We start from the raw sequence: 9,329 nt of genomic DNA, 5'->3' as shown, positions 1-9,329 counted from the left end.
TGTAGCCGGGATAAGCAGGCACGAATTCCGTATAGCGCCCTAGTTTGTTAGTACAAGTAGCTAAGAGGGCTGGGAAGTACGACTTGCGTCAAACTTGTGAAAGAATACTTGCAGCGCACCTCTGAACAAGGCTCCTTGAAAGTCTTTCGGGGATTACCAGTTCCGGAGGGACCCACCATTGTACTTCTAGGGGAGGGTCTAACATAGCGGAAGGCCACGGCTTTTGTGAGTGTTCCGCACAATACGGTACGGTATGCCACCAGCATAAATGAGGCACACAAGAGACACTGGCGCGATCTCGATTTAATGCCAGCTGGAAGTGATTCGCTAAGTGGGTAGCGGCCCCTATTGTAGAATCGTCGATAACCTGGCTGCCACTATCATGTGTGTAAAGATTGACTTTATAGGCATACTGAAACGTTTGGCAAGTCAAGGGACCCTGAAATCCGCTCCTTAGCATAAGTTCCAGAGTCATGCAGAACAGACACTAACCGTCCGAACATTACTTTACTATTAATTAATTGGACCTTCAAGGAACGAATAGAGTACAAAAACGAAAGATTCGAGTAACCCTCCGAGCTAGGGATATTAATAAAGGCCGTAGCAAGGAGACTTTAAAGACCCGTTAAGTAAAGCCTCAACTTTCATAATGTTCGCTTCAGTAGGATAAAACAGCAATCCCAAGACTAGCTTTCCGACAATGTATATTGTGAAATGGTGGTGCTATAACAAATCAGAGTACCGCTCGTGGCTTGCGGTTGCCGCACAAAGAAAGCAGGTCACCTTAACCAGTCATACCCATTTATGGAGATTCAGGATCTGAAGCTCAAATTAAAGCCATGAAACAAGTAGCTACTCCTACTGCAATTGCAATTGGGGGCTTCTTTTAAGCCAGCCACCAAAGAATTCACCTCGACTCCCCTCTACCAGAGAATCCATTCATTCGGGCACCTTCAGTAGCAGCAGGAATGGGAAGACAAATAACCAGCCAACTATGTATGCCTTCCTCTACTTCCTTATGGAATGGGCTCCTCTTAGAATTAACGAATCGTTAGTCTTGGATGAATCTTCTTGAAACGGGTCGATCAACCCTAGAGGACTCGATGGCTTAACAGTCCAGTGAATAACTGATTCAGAGAGATAACCGGGCTTTAGACACTCGCCCTACTTCTAAATCTAATAGAAAAGGTTGGGGAGTGCCAGATGCGGAAGCAGTTCCAGTCCCAGCTGTTGAGTGGCTAGTGACAGGTGAGAACAATAACAACAGAAGCAGCGAAGCCAGTAGTATATTCGGTTGTTTGCGGTGGAATAGATTCAAGCGTCCGGCCAGTAGATCCAGAGCAAATAGGCGTTGACTTAGTTGCTTTTGCAGTGGATTCTAATCCGATGTTGATCCGACGAACTTACCGGTGATAGTCGCAGCACCAGAGCTTTCAAGGGAGGCAGACATGTATATCTCGATAGTAGCGATAGTGGCATACCTTCGGATCGAGGGTCCCCCCGGTAAAACACATACAGGCAAAATACCAGCGGGGGAGGCCTTCTCACTTAAGCTCAAGCATTTACTCGTCTTGGGGCTAACGTGGGATCTGCTCAAGGACCTACCTACCGGTTTAGGTAAATATCTAATGCGCTCCCTGACGGGAGAGGTCCTTTTTTGAGGGAAAACTATGGCTTTTCAAAAATGGTCGGAAAGAAACGCTCCGACATAAGATATGGTAGTAAAGTCAGTCTAAAGCCTTTGATGAATGGCAAGAACGTCCGCTTATCTTGATGCTATAGATGGTCTAGCTAGAGATGCTAAAGTCTCTTCCTCATCACTCATCAATTGCATCCTTCTCATTGCCTAAGGTGGCAAAGATCGAAGATGATCCGAAGTAGGAAAGAAAGACCGAGCAAGTAGTATTGACCTAGACGGCCTACCTTCATACAAAGACTGATAGCTTTCAGGGAATGACTTATTTGATCTCTTCTATGCTGAGAATCATCTGTGAATCCCCATTTTGATTGACGAGATGCGGGTTTTGTCTTTTTTCTACTTGCCTTTATTGGTATGGGTCACCCACTTAATGTAATAAACAACTTGATTTATGTTCATCTCATACTTGCAGACAGGGGAATTTACATATATAAAGAAGATCCGACTCTGAGATTGTTTGGGAGACATGGTAAACGCTCGGAGGTACGGTACGTAGTATTGATTTGGAATGGAATGTTCGAAGGCGAAGGTGCATTAGCTGTCTGGTTGTCTGATATGTAAGTATCCGCCCAAGTGTCACAGTTCACATGTTGCCTATAAGTGAATGCGGGACAGCTAGGGGTAAAGCAATACTGGTACTGGAGTTCAGGAAACAGCTTAGCTATATAGCGCGTAACAACTATAGTAGCTAAAGAGTGCTATCATAGCTTAGTTACATTCTCTTACAACCTGCGTTTGAATGTATATATCTATAGAACTCAAGCTAGCGAGTGAATGTTGCAGAACGACAAAAGAACAATAGCTATCGCTAGCAAGCTAGTCACTATGCTGTTCAACATGCCGAGAAATTCCTACCAAGTGTCACATGATCGACCCGCTATCGCTAATTCAATTGAATTCCATAGGCCGCTATCGCTATGAAAGACTATCATTCACAAGCGGAAAGTCATTCAATGCATTCATTCACTGTAACTATGGTAGAGAAGATAGCTGTAAATGCCTCTACTCTTGTTAAGCTAGTCTTTCATCTCTGTGCTATAAATGAGCAATGCCCGGACCTGGCTCAAGGATAGAGAAAGAGAACAGATAGGCTCTTCCCTCTGTTGTCACAAAGATTTTTGACTCAGCCGGGAGTGAACGAGATTCTGATTCAAGTTTCGTCAGTCAGTATCAGTAGCTAGGACTGGTAGCATGCTTAGAGGAATAAGCGATGCCATTGAATCTGTTAGAGGAAGGCTAGAAGAGAGTAGCTCATGCCCGGCAAAGTCCGATCGATCTGACTTGACTATTCTATAACATTCCATTTTGAAAAGTTCTATTAGGTTCTTAGTAGCAGTCGACGACTTTACTTCACATAGCTTTTCGTCTCCTTGATAGCTGGAAATTCTCTAAAAGTATGAAAAGCTGGAGGACTTTGTACCATCCATTCCAGTGTGGTTGAATTCTGTTCAACAGCCCAAGGACTTGGAGCACATCTTTTGTTATTTCCACTACTTGAAGTGATTGTTACGACCACGAAGAAACGACGAATCCCAACTACGGATATATAAGAACCAAAACTGCTAAGGGCATTTCATCCAGCGTAAGCATCTGGATAATCAGGAATGCGACGTGGCATACCTGAAAGCCCTAAGAAATGCATGGGAAAGAGGGTCGGATTAACCCCGAAAAAAGTGATCCAAAAATGGATTTGACCTAAAGTTTCAGGGTATGTCCGACCAAAGATTTTACCCACCCAATAGTGAAATCCTGCAAATAAAGCAAAAACGGCTCCCATAGAAAGTACATAATGGAAATGTGCAACCACATAATAAGTATCATGTAGAGCAATGTCTAGCCCTGAATTTGCCGGGACTATTCCAGTGAGTCCTCCTATGGTGAACAAAAAGATGGACCCTACAGCAAATAACATGGGTGTTTTGTATTGTATCGAACCCCCTCACATGGTAGCGATCCAACTAAAGATTTTGATTCCAGTGGGGACTGCTATGATCATGGTAGCAGCGGTGAAGTAGGCACGGGTATCAACGTTTAAGCCCACAGTAAACATATGATGAGCCCAAACAAGAAATCCAAGAACACCTATACTGATCATGGCATAAACCATGCCTAGATACCCGAGAACTGATTTACCCGAAAAAGTCGAAACGATATGACTTATGATACCGGATCCAGGCAGAATTAGGATGTAAACTTCAGGGTGCTTCTCTCTTCTACTAATATAAGCGGATGAATAGAAGAAAGGTGGACTATATCATCAACTTATTCCATTTGTCTAGGAAAGCTAGCCATGCTTTATGGTGAAGACTGTCAGGTTTAAATGCGAAAAGGTTATCTTACTCTTATTCTTATAGTTCCATTCGAGTTGCCTTTGTTTTTTGTGTTGTCGGTCTAGATAAGGCAGTCCGTTGCAGCCCTTGGGAATGACCTTGGGGCTAGTGGAATATCAGCAGTTCCAGCATAATCCTAATCAGACTCTTGCTCGTACCTAATCACTGCTGAAACCCTCGGTGAAACTGGCTTAAGCCCGACTACAGTGCCTATTTATATAGGGATATACCACCCAACCTGTGAACCAAAGCGCATTCTAACTCCCTTTGGCACAAAAGAAAGTCTGCTCTCAAATCAAAAAATCGTCGGATGTCAGGTTGTGAATTGGAAACTCTCCGTTCCTTCTTTTCTTGACTCGCCTTTAGTCTTGATGGCCGCAAGCGAAATGGCAGCTGGCTATGTGACTAGAAAGTCAGAGAGGCATGGGAAAGCTTTGAAAGAGCCTCCCTCTCAGGTCCCTCGCTTCCTCGAGAGTTGGATTTTCTGCCACACCACAGCTTCTGAGCTTTTGATGTCAGCAAGTTCCCGTTCCTAAATCAAGGATTCTTTGCCATTCCTATATTCAGTTAAGCTTTCGCATCGATAAGGTCAATGTCATTCGAAAAAAGCCTCTTCTTAAAGGGAAGCAAGCCCAGATGGCACTGAATCGGATGATAAACCTTTCCTCGGCTCATGAGCTTCCTTTCGCCACTTCCTTCCCTCGAGTCAGAAGCTATCGTCCTGGCTAAAGCCCTTACGACAAGAGAATCAATGGTATCGCAGTCGTGAGCAAGAACCGATTCATTAACATCTCTCTAAAGCCCTCTCCTAAGCTTACTGAACTGGGTTGGTGAAAAACTTTCTGTCAAGGCCCTGAGGCGCATTGCTTCCATCTCTTTAGTTCGAATGCTTTTCTACTTTGAAAACTTATCTCATCTTAGAAAGACTTCTTTCTTACCCAAATCTTTAGCCTTTTTTTTCTGTCTTCTCTTTATCAAAAAAAAGCTTCAATCTGTGCAAAGAGAAATGAATTTCAAATTACTGCACACATGCTAGATCTTCGATTTTTCTAAGCAAGCCAGCGCAGGGAAGACTCACTTCGTCCCTCACTTCTACGTTCTACCTAGATGGATAGGAACTATACACTTACTATATTTGTTGAACAACAAAAAAAGTAAGATATGATAGTCTGGATCCTCCCTTTCACTAACTTCTAGTCCCCTCGGTGTGCTACCTAATGGAGTAGGGCTACCGAAGCCGCGGAACGTACTATACTATACTTTTTTAATGATCGCAGAATGTTCCGTTCAGTTAGATATTAAGGATTCACCGCATAGAAGCATTCTCGAACATCACTTACTCTTTATTTAGAAATTGTTATTATTAAGCAAACAAAGAAGAAAAAGAGAATTTTTTTGCCTAAAAAAGACCTCTCATCAGACTATTGACTAAAAATTGTATATATAAAGTCTTGAACCTGCGTTTACTGATTCAATCACAGTAGATACGCATTCAATTGCAAACAGAACACTGGTGAATTGAACAGTTAGCAAATCCGTACCCCTAGCGGCCTATTCTCTAGTAGCTGATATAGATTGGCCTCCCACTCTCTTATGCAGCTACTTCGAAAAAACAGCCTATTATGGCTATGTAAAGGGACCGACTTCTCGGAAAGGTTAATGCCCTAGGATTGGACTCATCCCCAGTTTCCACAGATGGAGGGGCGAACTCCTCAACAAAAGAGGTGGCATCTACTTCTACTTACTTTGGATACTCACTCAGGCCTTTCAAATGGTACAGGGGAGCAAAATAGCGGGTAGAAAAACGAGTTTAGAGCGATCATCACAGCGTCCTTTCCTTACTGCCTTTGGGAAAGTTCCAGGGTCATCTTTTCTAGTAAGCGCTCGGACCGTTAATATCCACTTCCACCTTGTGGAGTGAAGTGGGATGTCTCATGGTACAAATCACAAAGTGAAGCGTAGTAATGCGTACTTACTTACCAAACATCCAACTTGACGTCTCCTCAAAGGCTAAAAATCCTCCTGCCGTATCCAGTAGAACATCGGCACCTAGAGCCCAGCTCTGTTCTCCAATTAGTATCTACGTTTCCAGTGCTCAACACGTAGCCATCCTATTCAAATGAAAAATACCCAGTGACGTTTAAAGTCACACAATCTACATTCACGTGTCGCAGAGAGAGAGCTCCACGGTCCTTGCTTGCACAAAGCTACCTGATCTATCACGCACAATAAGAGAATAAAATTCCGTCACGGGTTTAAGCAATCCTCTGTTTATTGGAACAAAAATCATGGCTAATGTTCCCTCCATCCATCTGGATATGAAAACCTAGTATTCCACGGCTATGAAACTAGTAAGTCTTGGCTGTGAATTCGGTTCCACTTACGTCTGGGGAGAGTGAAGAGCCTTCTGCCTCTTCCTTCTAGCAGTATTCCTTTAAAGCCTTACCATCCAGAGATGCAGATGATGGAAATGGAGCCTAGAGAAGATATAGGAAAGCGCGATGGAAATAGCTTTCTATGTGGAAGGTGATGTCTTATAAGGACTAGCCCTCTAGCTTCTGCCTTCTAGGAGATGATAAAGAGTCTTAGTCCCATCATCACCAACGTTCTACTTTCTGCTCTGTCAGCAGCAATCGGATACAGCAACTGGAAGCGAACCTCTCAGTAAGGCCTTGAAGAGCGAATTGTCTTAGGACGACTTGCCTTCCTTCTTGCTTCTTCTTTCTAGTAAGATTTTCTTTCCTTCTTCTTTAGGGACCTAAGTGCTACCTATTTTCGATTAATCTTTTGATTCATTCCTTCCTTCAGGCCTGGTTTTGAAGAATCGAATAAGGGATAAGACTTGACTTAGCGTCAAGGCCAATAGCCTACAGAAAGCTGTCCCCGGACAACCAAACCCACCACCACTCATGCATTGGTCCAAATGATTTTTTGATTCAGCTCTTTGTCGATGCTCATTTTATAGAGTGGCCGGTGAAAAGGTAAAGGGGGGTTAATTGTCCTTTTCACTAAAGAATACCTCTTGAAGGACTACACCGCAAGACTTAATATACAAAGCGGTGCCGAGGTTCAGGCACATCTCTGTATCTTTGTAATGCCATCTGTCCTTTTGCGCCTCATACGCCGAGCTCAAGAATTTCTTTTCTAAAGACGGGCAACGCCTTAAAGGTAAAGTGGCTCCCTCCCCAGGTCCACCGTCGTCAACTATCGATGACCTGCCTGAAGTGTTCTTCCAGCGCTTCATAGTCTTTATATAGTCTTTCTCGTACACCTGTAGAGCAGCTCATCAAAAAACGTTTCCCAAGTCGTGTTGCAACCAGACAAATCCATCTCTCTCTTGTATTGTGTCCTGAATTCTCAGAATCGGTGTCTGATGGTCTTCATCTCCATTGGAATCTTAACTTGGCGTCTTGGCTTCCTCCTTCGATCCGTCTTGCAAGTGCAGGGTAACCCTGGGCCGGATCTACTTTATCGACAGTGTGCTTGCCGCCTAATCCTTCCTAACTTTGGCCGCCTGTAGCTAATGTTTTCCGAGTAGCGTCTCGTAAGCATCTTCGTGCTGAGCCGTCAAAGCAAAAAAGTGGATGCTAAACTAAAGGTGCATCAATGGATACCTTCTGCCTCAAACACTTCCCCAGCGGCTTTACTGGTCGCTGGTCTGCCATTCTCAGTGTGACGAACTAGAAAAGTCAGAACATCGGCTTACCAATCGCCTACCATGTCTCCTCTGTTTTTGGATTTCACTTTTCCTGGCTTCGACACCATGTTTTGGCTTGACTTCTTTTGAGAAATATTTTCAAATATGAATGTTTTGTTGTAGGATGTTCGTTTTTCTTTTCTTTACTGATTCCTCTCAATGAAATTTGCCATGTTGCACTAAGTTACTTACGGATGTATGCATGTGGTCCGGGAACACTTTGGGGTGAACACCCATCCGAACAAGTAGGGTCAATAGTTTAGCATTTAGGCCGTAACATTTAGCAACAAAAAAATCTTTAACCCAACAAGTGCTCTCCGAACCAAGCTAGATAGTTTCCTATCACTAGGCTCACCAACCAACCTGGACTTTGATTTTGATTATTCCTACCGCATATCAAAACCATAAGGATTGTTTCCAGCCATGAGTTCCCATATGACATAAGCGCTCTTGGGGCCATTCCATCAAATCTTTGAGAAGGTCGTATTTGATGGTCGGCGTGGCGATAGGCTTCGCTTCTACGACTGCCTCCCCAGCCGTTGCAAACACTGAGCGAGAACGGTAAGGGGCGCACAAACAATGTCGTTGCACAGGGATGCGATTCGCCAAGATGGGGCAAACAAAGCCGTCCGGCCCCCCACCGAATTAGGAATGCGAAGGGCTTTTTCCTTCGAAAGGAGACCCGGGAAAGAAAGAGCTATGCTATTGACCGACCCTTTCGTTCTTATCGCTCCGGGTTCCGATCTATATGACCTCCGGGCAGTACAAAGTCAACCTCTTCCGTAGAGGCAGGTAGGTACTAACCTAACCTTTAAGAGTCTGTTCAAGGGGGGAGCCCTCTGACAATGGAAAGATCTCCGTGCGTGGCGTGATAAGGAATCCTAGAAAAGATCGATTGAGACTCCCTCCCCGGTCCCACGAAGATCTCTACGTACTTGTCCAGTCCAGGACAACAGAGATCTTGCGATTTGCGTGCGTGGGAGCAGCTCAAACAAAGAAGAGTCTGGTCTGAATTCTGGCCTGGCCTGCTCGTCTGCTGCTAGGTCCGGGAATGGCACCAGGCGAGGGCGCCGCTATGCCCCACAGCTCTGCTGCGACCTTGATTTGATTTTGACGGCCGACATAGATCTCATGAGACCTGCCCACTATTACGACTACGACGAAAAAAGCCCTGCCCTTTTCCTTCGCTACTAGGAGAGTCCGCTACTTCTATTAGCGCCGGACCTTCAGTCGAATTGATCGTGTGTCATGTACAACATCCATCAATGATGGTTCATTAATGTCTTCCCCCTTCCCAACTACGAATAAGATCGAGAGGAGCCCGAACCAAACCAAGAACGAAAACGGATTCGATTCACTCCCCATTCTCTCTTAAATAAAGCTCGCCCTCGAGCTTTTAATAGTCAGGGGCGGGTCGTATGGCGGAGCACGAGGGGATTATCATCAAATGATGATGGAAATGGAAACAGAAGCACGACCGGGGTCCAAGATAATCAAACCATCAATAATAGTAACGTAAGCATGAGACTTTTTGGTAGTACCGGTGAAAATCCAGATTGGCCGCGGCGATGGAATCTGGGACGGAGGCTCGTAGTATCTCTCC

This window comes from Benincasa hispida, chromosome 1 (assembly GCF_009727055.1).
Source record: "Benincasa hispida cultivar B227 chromosome 1, ASM972705v1, whole genome shotgun sequence".
NCBI lineage: Eukaryota > Viridiplantae > Streptophyta > Magnoliopsida > Cucurbitales > Cucurbitaceae > Benincasa > Benincasa hispida.
Note: the sequence above shows the minus strand (reverse complement) of the source record.